The 12,076-nt window shown below is 37.1% G+C and overlaps 1 pseudogene across 1 annotated transcript; it reads right to left on the bottom strand.

The window, feature by feature from the left end:
• Positions 1 to 1,677: 1,677 nt before the first annotated feature.
• Positions 1,678 to 9,173, bottom strand: LOC145059566 (uncharacterized; annotated as a pseudogene). Its single transcript, XR_013686789.1, has 8 exons — positions 8,447 to 9,173; positions 7,656 to 8,057; positions 7,193 to 7,286; positions 6,174 to 6,328; positions 4,421 to 4,473; positions 2,850 to 4,261; positions 2,441 to 2,816; positions 1,678 to 2,354 (listed from the first exon to the last, which is right to left on the bottom strand). The product of XR_013686789.1 is annotated as an uncharacterized LOC145059566 (transcript).
• Between the last annotated feature and the right edge of the window lie 2,903 nt (positions 9,174 to 12,076).

The following is a 12,076-nucleotide window of genomic DNA, read 5'->3' as shown; positions in this document are numbered from 1 at the left end:
ATCAAGAAGGTGGGGTCAGTGGCCTACAAGCTCCAACTACCCAAGACCGCCAAGATTCACCCTGTGTTCCACGTTTCACTATTAAAAAAAAGCCATTGGGGACCAGGTAGCAAGGCCCACGCTACCAGCCCACTTGTCGGAGGAACTAGTTTTACAATGGGAACCAGAATCTGTTTTGGGGGTGAGAAGCCAAACAGAGAAGGAAGGACAAAGAATGGAGGTGGAAGGGCGTACCACATTTCGAGTCCACCTGGGAAGACTTCAGAACTATCCAGCAAACATTTCCCGACTTTGACCTTGAGGACAATGTCAACCTTTGGGGAAGGAGTAATGTGGTGCACCCACCAGTGCAATTTGGGAATTAGGATCATTCTCTATCATGTCAGTCTATATATTAGGCAGGGTATATCCTTAGGGTAGAAGCAGAAAGAATTAGAAGTTTCTTCTATCTAGGGAAATTTGGGAATTAGGATCATTCTCTATCATGGCAGTCTATATATTAGGCAGGGTATATCCTTATGGAAGAAGCAGAAAGAATTAGAAGTTTTCTCTATCTAGGAGACCATAGCATCTCGAACAGCTATTTATATCCTTCCTATTGTTCTTGTTCTTGTTATGAACTGAGTTTTAATACCAACCATTTGACTGCCACTCATTTTCTTAATATTTTTACGTGAGTTCATAACAATATCACATAAATAACATTGCAATTTCATTCTCTGGAATTTAACTACCACATATTTGGTATTGTAAATCCATTAAATAACATTGAACTTTGTAAAACTATATTGCTATAGCTATAATTGGATATACTTTTAAGTTTTAACCCTTTAAAATCTATATATCATCAAGGAATTTATTGTTTACGTTCCTTTTATTAAATAATTTATTAGTGAAGCCAAGATGATAAGCATACCAACATATACATCAGGTGTAACAACTTCAACATCAACAATAATAGTAACGGGCTTGTAGTCAAGTTCCAAATTATACATAGTTTTTCCCGGTCGATGCAATGTATTTTGGAAGAGCCTTGCACTGTATGGAGTTTGAGAACCTATTACCTATAATTATGCAAAAAAAAAAAATCAAACTATACATTTAACTTTTTTTTTCTCGATAGATGCAATGTATTTTGGAAGAAATGTTGCTAAATGCACAAGATAACAACATACTCTTAATTACTGTTTCATTACAACATCCTAATGTTACTCACAATTATTTTTCATTAAAAATTGTATTATTATAATAAGTATTTTTTTTTTTTCAAATTTACATGCCCTAGTAAGCAAAAAAATTGAATGTGTGATTTTGTAGTTGAGTAGATTTATAAAAAAGATGAAGATAAAAGGAAAGGTTTTCATAGATATAAAGAATTGCACAAAACTTTATAAAAGAAATGAAATTAAACAAAGAGGTATGAGAAGTGATATGCGAGTTTTCAAAAAGGGACTCGGTATATTCAAGAAAAAAACTTGAAAACCTATTTAAGGGAAAATGAGTGCATAACTTACCAGGAGCATCTCATTTAGACATGGTTCTAGATAACGTAAGGCGTGACTTGACGGCATACCCGAGCCTCAAGCTTTGAGAGACATGACGAGGCCATGGCGTTTTTCAAGGCGTGACACGGCAGCAAAATTTTATTTATTCGTATATATTTTTACCATCATCAAATAATATAAAAACCCATATATTAACAAAAAACCCCAATGTTTTCACATGTCAATATACATTTTATCTAACATATATATAGTCACCGATTGACAATTATACTAAGAGTTTAAAAAAGTGTCAGTTTTCAAAACGCCGGTGAGCATTACAAAAGCATGTTACATCCTTAGATTAGTAAGTGTCTCCATTTCTATCCACAAAACCTTCTTCATCAGAATTAAATTCAAAATCTTCTTCACATTCCACTTGTTCTTCATCCGACACAAAATCATTATCATCGACTTCTCTAGCCTCTTAGTTTGCATTATCAATTGCTTCTCCACTAACCTCCAAACCCTCACTATCTTCCATTTCATCATCGTCATCATTAATAGCAACAATCCACGATTGCGCCTTACTAGCATCAAGAGAACGCAATACATCTATATTTTGGTTCTTATTTCTTTCCCATTTGTTGATGAGTTTGGAATTAAACTGAACAAATACAAGATTGTGTAACCTTTGACTATCAAGCCTATTTCTTTTCTTTGTGTGTATATTAAGTAACAAATTATTACTTACCCCTTCAAAAGCACTCCAATTTCTTTCACAACCAGAGGAGCTAGTGGTTAATGAGAGGATCTTTATAGCCATCTTTTGCAAAGTCGGTGTTGAATTTCCATAAGTCATCCACCAAGTACCTAACAAATAAAAAGAAACATTAAGCTGTTTTTTTGTCTTATTTTACAAGTATTTTCTGTGCAATTTTAGAAGTTTTATAACATACCTGGATCATAAGAACTGCTATTTTCAGAACACCCCTTTGCTGCCAATATTCTTCCAAAATCTCCTTTTTCCTTGTTCTTTGGGAGCTCCATATTTATCAACTGATCTTGCTTGTCAATGTCATCACGAAAAAACTTTTCAACACATATAAAAATTGCATCCGAAACCATGACATTATCTTTTATGTTTTGATCTTTATATAAATAATAAGGATTTAATAGGTAAACCGTCATGTGTAGTGGACTATCAAGCCGACCTTTTGCTCTTGTCTCAATAATTTCTATGATAGAACGGTAGTTAATCTCCACATTATTGAAAGCCATTTTTATATCTTCTTTGGCCTACTGAAGCTCTCCATACAAGAAGCCCATTGATGCCTTTCGATCTCCATACAAGAAGCCCATTGATGCCTTTCGATCTCCATCAGCTAGTCGAAGGAGTTTGACTATCAGGGAGAAAACCTTCAAGCATAAGTTTATCCCATTCCAAAAAGATCGGCCTATCACGATTGCATAAGCTCCTAATCCATTTTTTTCTAGACCATTTTGATTGTGTCCATTCATGACTAGTAAACATATGTTTTTAACTTTTCTTGCTTCTCCATCAAACTTTGCAACGTAAGAAATGTTGTAGCAAACCTAATAACTCCCGGCCTCACGATGTCCTTACACTTTGTAAACTTCCGCATTAATGCCAACGTCCAATGATGTGCATAAATGAAAATAGTTAAAGTTTTTGCCTTAGCAATCCATTCTTTGAATTTACCTTCTTTACCAATTGCTTCAAGCATAAGATCGATTGTATGAGCAGCACAAGAAGTCCAAAACATGTTTGGCCTCTTCTCTATCAACAATTTGGCAACCACCATATTATTGGCAGCATTGTCTGTCACAACCTGTATCACATTTTGTGCCCCAACATCTTCAATACACTTGTCAACATAATCAAATATGAACTGCCCTGTGTGTGAATCTGTGGAACATTCAATAGAAGAATGAAAAGTTGTTCCTTCTTTTGAGTTCACACAAAAATTCATTATGCTTCTTCGTTTTTGATCAGTCCAACCATCTATCATAACTGAACAACCATTACATGCCGACTCTTCTTGTTTCTTGAGAAGACCTTTAGTTCTTTCAACTTCTTCCTTCAATAATGGCTCCCTAAGTAGATATTGACTTGGAGAACAATAACCTCGACCATATTGCCCAACTGCTTCAACAAACTTCTTAAAAGCATCGTTATCAATCAAATGAAAAGGAACACCTGATTCATACATCCATCGTGCACAGAACTGATGTATACTATGTGTCCGTTCTTTGGAAAGTGCATCTAAAAGATTTTGTTGACGCATATTGAGAAATGGACCTTCGGGGTTGATAGGATTTGTAAACTTGTCCAACGGACGCAAATTGCTTCGCCTTTTTTTCTTGGACCCTGCATAAAACTCATTATCTTCTACTTCAATTTCAACCTCTGCCCTCATTTCTTCTTCTCGTTTTCTTTTTGCTATCTTATCCTCTTTTGGGTTCTCAAGTAAAGCAACACACACAGCTTTATCTTCTTTGCTTGCATTCTTACATATGGCTACACCATTTCCTTTTAGTCCTGAAACATGGTACTTTAGCCTAGTGATTCCAGCTTTACATATAAATCCACAAAGCTTGCATTTGATTGCATCTTTATTTAGAGGATCACACAGTGTGCCATAATTCCATCCTGGATCATCCGAGTTTCTTTTCAAGGGTGCATTTGCATTAGAACTACCTTCTGTTGCACCATCCAAATTAGAATCTTGATCAACATTAGCTATTCTTGAATAAAATTATAATATATCCTGTTTGAAAAAAAAAAGTTGAAAACAGATTAGTAGCTTAAAAACATGCTATATATAAGTTTCTAGATCAAAAGGGATGCAGAAAACAATGAGCTCATTGAAAAGTGAAAACAAAACCTCTAAGAGAAAATTAACCGCAACTTATACCAGTGAAAGAGAAAACAAAATCTCAAAAGGGATGCAGATTACTTCTTGATCCCCTGTTCAAATGGAGAATACTTATAACATATGAAACTAACCACTTCAAGTTTTGTATGATTGGAGAATGAGTTTTATGGTTGAAATCAACACACTAGAGAGATATAACATATAAAACTAGGAATTACCGATTTATAATTAAAAGTCTTAACATGTATGCAAGGGTTGTGAGATAAAAACATAGAACGTATAAAACCGAGGAAGGCATAGAAATGGTGGTGTAGATGAAGATTGAATGAATCATTGAATGTATAACATAATCCAACAGAAGCAAAAATTTTCTTAGGCTTAGTGGTTACCTCTCGATGCACGTAGGTGAAATTGAAGAACAAAAGCAGGTTGTAAATATTTCAATCAGTGAAGAACTATAGTCGATTACATTGAGTAAAGAACTGAAGCAGCGCAACAGGTGAAGATCAAGTGATGAGACCGGTTTTGTAAGTGAAAAACTGAAGAGAGTTCGATCGAGTGATGAGATCAGTGTAGAGAGTTCAATCGAGAGAGCATGGTGTTGAATTGTAAGTTGTATATTTAGGTTTTTACTGTCCCGATTTCCCCTTTTGATGTAATGGACTTGATTTTTACTTTTTTAGTTATTTAGTATTTACTTTAGCCCAAAGTCAACAAAGTCAACAGGCCGATAACGCGTTACGAAAAAAAAACGCGAAATGGCGCGCCTTACTACGTTATTTTTCCGCCAAGCTTTACAATGGCGCCTTGGTCGTTTTCGGGACGGCTACCCCCCGCCTCGGCGCCATGGCACACCTTGGCACCGCCATGGCGCGTTATTTAGAACCCTGCATTTAGATAATGAAGTCTCTACATTTCTTATGCTTCCTCGTAATTAGATCATGTCAACTGGTTGATTTTTTAAAGCACTCAATCAATGATCAAATTTATATTCAGATAGTGAAATATTACCATGAACCAGGGTAGAGGATTTAGAGAAAGTAAAACCAAAAAAGTTAAAACGATCTCCAACTTCAGTCTGGTCATATTATGCCCGGAAATATTTCTCAAACTCATCTCCAAGATCCTGAAACAATTAGTTTATTACATAAATAATCCATGAGAATATGATGAAACAAACTTTATTTGTACCTCAACAGAAAGGCCTTCACCCTCAACCATGGAAATCCCATCTCTGTTGACCATAAAACGAATAACTTGGGAGGAGAAACCCAAAAATGTATTAAGATTGGGGAAAATGTTACCAACAATACCCAAGTTTACCAGAAAGATGCTTTTGAGATAGCAACATCAGTAATCAATATTCATAGTATCTTTCAAAAGCCATATTTGGAAACCATTTGGGGCATTTAATAATAGAGGTTATAATTGTACTTATTGAAAGATGAAGGACCTGTTTGTATATATTGAGAGTTAGTTAGTTTGACTCTCTTTCCTCTTGTATATAAACGATCTGTAATCTTTCATTTCAATTTGAGAAATTCATTTCATTCATTAAAAGTGTAATATTAAAATCGAACACATATTATTCAACATAGAAAATGGCAGTATAAGCAATATGAAATAATAGGATATAATAACATTTATCTCCGATTTAAAGACCCATGGTTTCCACCATATCTTTTGTGTGACCCTAAAATCAAAACTGACGATCAAGCCCTGTCCAAATAATATATGTAAACCATACTTAGAAAAGGAAAATGGAAAGTTGTAGAAGGGAATGAAGTAGTACCTGAAGCTACAAATCCCCAATATGAAAATACCCTTTTTTCAACATATTTCATAAATCCGTCTCGGAAATAAGTCATTTTCAATGTTGTATTCAGGCAACCTAAAAATAACAAAAGATTATTCATGTTCATCCTTTTGCTTCTACACACAACACCTCTACAACAAAAAATTAAAAAAAAAAAAAAAAAAAAAGAATAATAAGATAGAACAGGGGAAAGCTAGAGAACCTGCTTGAGTGCGTTTTTTGTCAAATGTTCTTCTTTCAGAGGTTGCAAAACATTTCAAATTCCACGAATCAAAATTAAATAAAACTCCTAAATAACAAATCGATTAACCAAAACTTTAGACAAACCCATATCGACATGTTGTAGTAGGTTTCTTTGAAAATGAAATCGTGTTGGGTTTTTATAGAAATGAATTAGATGAAAAAGAAGGAGAAAGCATTGGGGGAAGAGGGCGGTGTGATTAGTTGATGGTTAATAAGAACTAAAATTCAATGAATATGTGAATAATGAACTAAAATGAGGAATTGTTACCTTTGGCTTGCTGTCTTGGGAGCTCTATTTCAACCACCGTCCTGTCAGCTGCTTCTTTTATGGCCGTTGAAGACCATGGACAGTTGCAAGGATGGCCTGCTGAAAGGCTCTTGATGTCGACTGAGAGAGAAGGGAGATGATTTTTTTCATCTCTTTACCCAAAACCCTAAGCGAGCATGTAGAGAGAGAAAGAGAGAGACCTTACTTATTAACCGGGAACTCCTTCATCATTATTAGACCAATGCTAGTGATTGGTAAGAATTTGTCATATTCACAAACATCTAAAGACCTTGGGCTTAGTTTCCCGCTCTGATGACTTCCGATGCCTGCATTCGCCAGACCGACGGGCGACGACGTTAATGGTGGTTGTGGGGTGACGATCAGGGTTCTTTGAATTAGAACAAACATATTTTTTTATGAAGCGTGTGAGGATTTTTGAAGGGATGGTGGGGAAGGGGAAGTACGGGAGAAAGCTGTCAAGCACAATGCAAAGAACTGGTGTAACAAAGTCTTCAAGCCACAGTGAAAAGCACCGGAGACAGGAACAAAGTCTTTGAAACTACAGTAAGAATCACTCACTGTAGTTTGATTTGCTCTTATATACAGTGTTTTAACATTTTCACAAATGTTAATATTTACAATTACAATTACAATACAATGCCAGTTGCATTATTATCACAAAACTTCTCTTTCAGGGGTAAAATTGTCCAACCACGAATGAAAATTGATACCAAGTCCACATCCCACACCAACTCCAGTCATTACAATTTCCACCTCCAAGTGAAGAAAATAGATTTTGGCGTAAATAGCCCTAAGGGGTATAATCTCATTATAGGAACACATTACAATAACAAGATAAACAATCAGATCCTAAAACTATGGATCTAGTATTTACAACAATTCCATCTAAACATTCAAATATGAGACTTATCTATTATCCGTTTTACATTCCCCCTCAATCTTAACTGGAGCAAGGTTAAGATTGCTACACAAACGTTCCAGCATATTCCTTGTAGTTGGCTTTGTGAGACCATCTGTTAATTGATCATTAGATAATATAAAACGCACATCCAAAGCTCCCATTGTCACCTTTTCTCTAACAAAATGAAAATCAACCTCTATGTGTATTGTCCTAGCATGAAACACCGGATTAGTTGTTAAATACGTGGCTCCCAAATTATCACACCACAAAACTGGTGCTCTTGTTTGAACAACTCCCAATTCCTTAAGTAGTGATTGTATCCAAGTTGCTTCAGCTTTACCATTTGCTAGTGCCTTGTACTCAGCTTCAGTACTAGAACGAGATACTATAGGTTGCTTTCTAGAACTCCAAGCAATCAGGTTAGGACCTAAAAATATAGCAAAACCACCAGTGGACCTCCTGTAATCTAAACAACCTGGTCAATCTACATCTAAACAACCTACCCAATCTGCATCTGTGAAGACACTCAACAAGGTTGAGGATGACTTTCGAAAATTTAATCCCATAGTTGAAGTTCCTTTGATATATCTAAAAATTCGCTTGACAGCCTCCCAATGAGCATTAGTGGGTCTAGAGAGGTATTGGCACACTTTATTGACAGGAAACGAGATATCAGGTCGTGTGAGAGTAAGGTATTGTAATCCACCTACCATACTTTTGTATTTAAAAGTGTCTGCTTCATTCAGAGGTGTACCAACATCCAAAGCAAGCTTGTCTGTTACTAGCATGGGAGTTGAAACGCTTTTACAATTCAACATGTTTGCACGACGTAGAAGATCAGTGGCATATTTATGCTGATGAAGAGTAATTCCCCCTTAACTGTGAAGCACTTCATTTCCCAGAAAATAAGTGAGACGCCCAAATCTTTAATTGGAAATTCCAATGACAAGGCAGCAACAAGTTTATCAACAACTATAGAACAAGAACCGACAATAATAATATCATCTACATACACGAGCATGTATATAGTGACAGAACCTTCACGAAACAAGAAAAGAGAGGTGTCAGCTTGCGAGGAGGAAAAACCAAGGCAGTACAGTTTGTCACTTAAGCGAGAGAACCATGCGCGTGGAGATTGCTTCAAACCATAGATCGCTTTGTGTAGTTTGCATACATGAGTAGGATGATATGAGTCCTCAAAACTAGGAGGTTGTTGCATGTACACATCTTCGGCTAAGAACCCATGTAAAAATGCATTATTGACATCAATTTGACGAAGATGCCAGCCACGAGACACAGCTAAAGCGAGGACCAATCTAATAGTGGCAGGTTTTACCACAGGGTTAAACGTATCATGATAATCTAGACCATATTGTTGTGTGAAACCACGAGCTACCAATCGTGCTTTGAGTTTGTCAATAGATCCATTCGACAATTGTTTGACCTTGTAAATCCATTTGCACCCCACAATATTTGTACCAAGATGTCGGGGAACCAATGTCCACGTTTTATTTTGCTTAAGGGCATCAAATTCTTGTTGCATTGCTTGCTTCCACGCCGGATCAGTCAAGGCCACATGATGAGAAGTGGGTGCCTCAGAAAAGAAAGCACGTTTAGTTGAGTCGTAACGTATTGTACCATCTGTAAAAATTCGAGGAAATAACTTTCCCGCATGAAGTCTAGTGTGAGCTGCTGGAGGTGACACAGGACTATTAATTTGGATAGTCGGGCTTGACTGCTACGAATCAGATGAGGAAGCAACAGATGGCGAATTTGTTGTAGGAGATGGAAACGGAGTGACAGTTAGCATATTGTCAGTTGGTGTTTCAGGTTCCGGAGAAACAGATTTTGATTTGGGTAGTTTTGATGTGATATGTTCAGGTGGAAGTGACTGTGATTTGTCATATGTGGTAGGCATGGGTACCGGAGGAAGCGATGACGACACATGTGCACGAGGTGGTACTGCAACTACATGAGAATCATTAGAATATAACAGTGATAAGTCATAGTTTCTCATATGATCATTAATAATTGTCGGTTCTTTCTGAGGATATGAGGTTGAGGTAGAGTGATTAGATGGTGATGATGAGCAATTACTATTAGCAAAAGGAAATTGAGACTCATCAAAGATAACATCGCGAGAGATATAGATACGACCCGTAGTTCCATCCAAGCACTTATACCCTTTATGAAGAGAACTATATCCCATAAAGACACATTGCTTGGATCGAAAATTGAGTTTTCGAGTATTGTATTTCCTAAGATTCGGCCAGCAAGCACACCTAAACACTCGAAGAAAAGAATAGTCAGGTTTGATTTTAAGAAGACGTGTAATAGCTGTAAGATTGTTAAGATTTCTAGTGAGCATACAATTGATAAGATAACATGCAGTTAAGAAAGCTTCATCCCAAAATCTAAGAAGAATTGAAGAGTGCACAAGAAGTGCTAATCTAGTCTCAACAATATGACGATGCTTGCGCTCCGCCACACCATTTTGAGATGAAGTATGTGGGCATGAGACACGATGGGCAATTCCAGATTTTTGAAAATATTTATGAAGTTTTTGGTATTCACCACCCCAATCAGACTGTATGCTTTTTATTTTGACATTTAATAGGCGTTCCACATGAGTTTGAAAAGTATAAAACACTTGCTCAACATCTGATTTATTTTTAATAAGATAGATCCAAGTAAAACGACTGTAATCATCCAAAAAACTGACATAATATCTAAAACCTCCACTAGACGTCTGAGCTGGTCCCCAAACATCAGTATGAACCAGCTCAAGAGGAGATGAAGTGACACAACCTGAACTATGATAAGGTAATTGGTGACTCTTAGCTCGTAGGCAAGCATCACAAACAAATGACTCTCTAGAAAAAGAACAACCTATTTTATTTGACTTCAAAATAGACTTGACTACTGTGGAATTTGGATGACCGAAACGCCTACGCCATTGAGATCTTGAGACTTTGACACTGGAAAAAGCTTGAGGATGAGTACGACTGATCGGTACTGGATAGAGTCCCCCTTTACTTCTACCGAGGAGGATTGTTTTCTTCGTGGCAATGTCCTTGACAAAAAAAACATTAGGATAGAGTTCAATAAACACATTGTTATCTGTGACAAGTCTATGAGCAGATAAAACATTTTTGGTAATATGAGGCACATGAAGAACGTTCTTGAGAACAAGGGGTCTATCAATACCGGGAATTAATGAATGACCAATATGAGAAATAGACAGACCTGATCCATTTGCCACCTGAACTTGATCCTTTCCAGTGTATCTTTCTTGAGTTGTTAGCCGATCCAAATCATTAGTAACATGATCTGTCACTCCACAGTCCATAAACCAGCCACTATCAGGATGATAGCCTCATGTAGTCACACTATTTCCACTGCAAAAATCATCAGCCTGATAGGAGTGATTAAACCTGTTTCTGCAAGTTAAAGTTTTATGACCTTGTATTCCACAAACTTGACATCGTGGCCCACCATTGTTTCTTCCATGGCCGTGGCCACGTCCTCTACCGCCACTGCCTCTGTAGTTTCCTCTGTGATAGTTGTTGGATGCGTGATATCCTTCATTATTACTGCTGTTATTGCTGTTAAAATTTTGATGCGGTGAACTGGGTTATGGGCGAGTCACACTGTTTGTTGATGAAGTGAACTCGACTGTATTTCCCATAGCTACAGATTAGGCTTCATGAGAAATCAAGTAGGAGTAGAACTCAGGAAATGTTACCTTTCGTTTGTCGCTCAGAACTGTAATAGCTGTGAAAATGTCACTGTGACCGGGTCCTAATCCGGCCAAAATGTACCCGATTACTTCCTCATCATTCATGGGTTGTCCAATATTTGCCATTGTATCGGCAAACCCTGTCATCTTCTGATAGTACTCAGCTATACTCATGTCTCCGTTCTTGGTAGTTGACAATTGTGTTCGTATCTGAATCGATTTGCCCCGATGTAGGGCAGAAAACATAGTGTGAAGCCTGGTCCACAATTCATGAGCAATATTGCTATTTCAAATCAATTGAGGGAGAACCTCTTCAGTCATGGAGGATAGCAATCCTCCAATTACCGCGTGATCTTGAATCATCTAGGTTTGATACTCTGGATTGGGTGTTTTCTTAATCACAGATGGGGATTCTTTATCAGCAGGACTAATTTCACTGGATATTGTAGCCTCTGGTGCCGGTGTGGTCCCATCGAGGTGCCCAAAGAGTTGCACTCCTCGAAGAATGGGCACAGCAAGAAATTTGTACATGTCAATTTGCACAATATGGTAGTGGTTGTGGTGGAGGATTTGACTGGTGTAGTCATTGTAGAGATGCTCGTTGAAAGAAGAACAAGAAGCAGGAAGGGGTTTTTTTTAGGTTTAGGAGAGGATCTTGGCTCTGATACCAAGTGAAGAAAATAGATTTTGGCGTAAATAGCCCTGAG

Source organism: Lactuca serriola, chromosome 1 (genome assembly GCF_051521515.1).
Source record: "Lactuca serriola cultivar US96UC23 chromosome 1, Lser_US96UC23_V15, whole genome shotgun sequence".
NCBI classification, from domain to species: Eukaryota; Viridiplantae; Streptophyta; class Magnoliopsida; order Asterales; family Asteraceae; genus Lactuca; species Lactuca serriola.
This window is presented reverse-complemented; position numbering and strand designations above follow the sequence as displayed.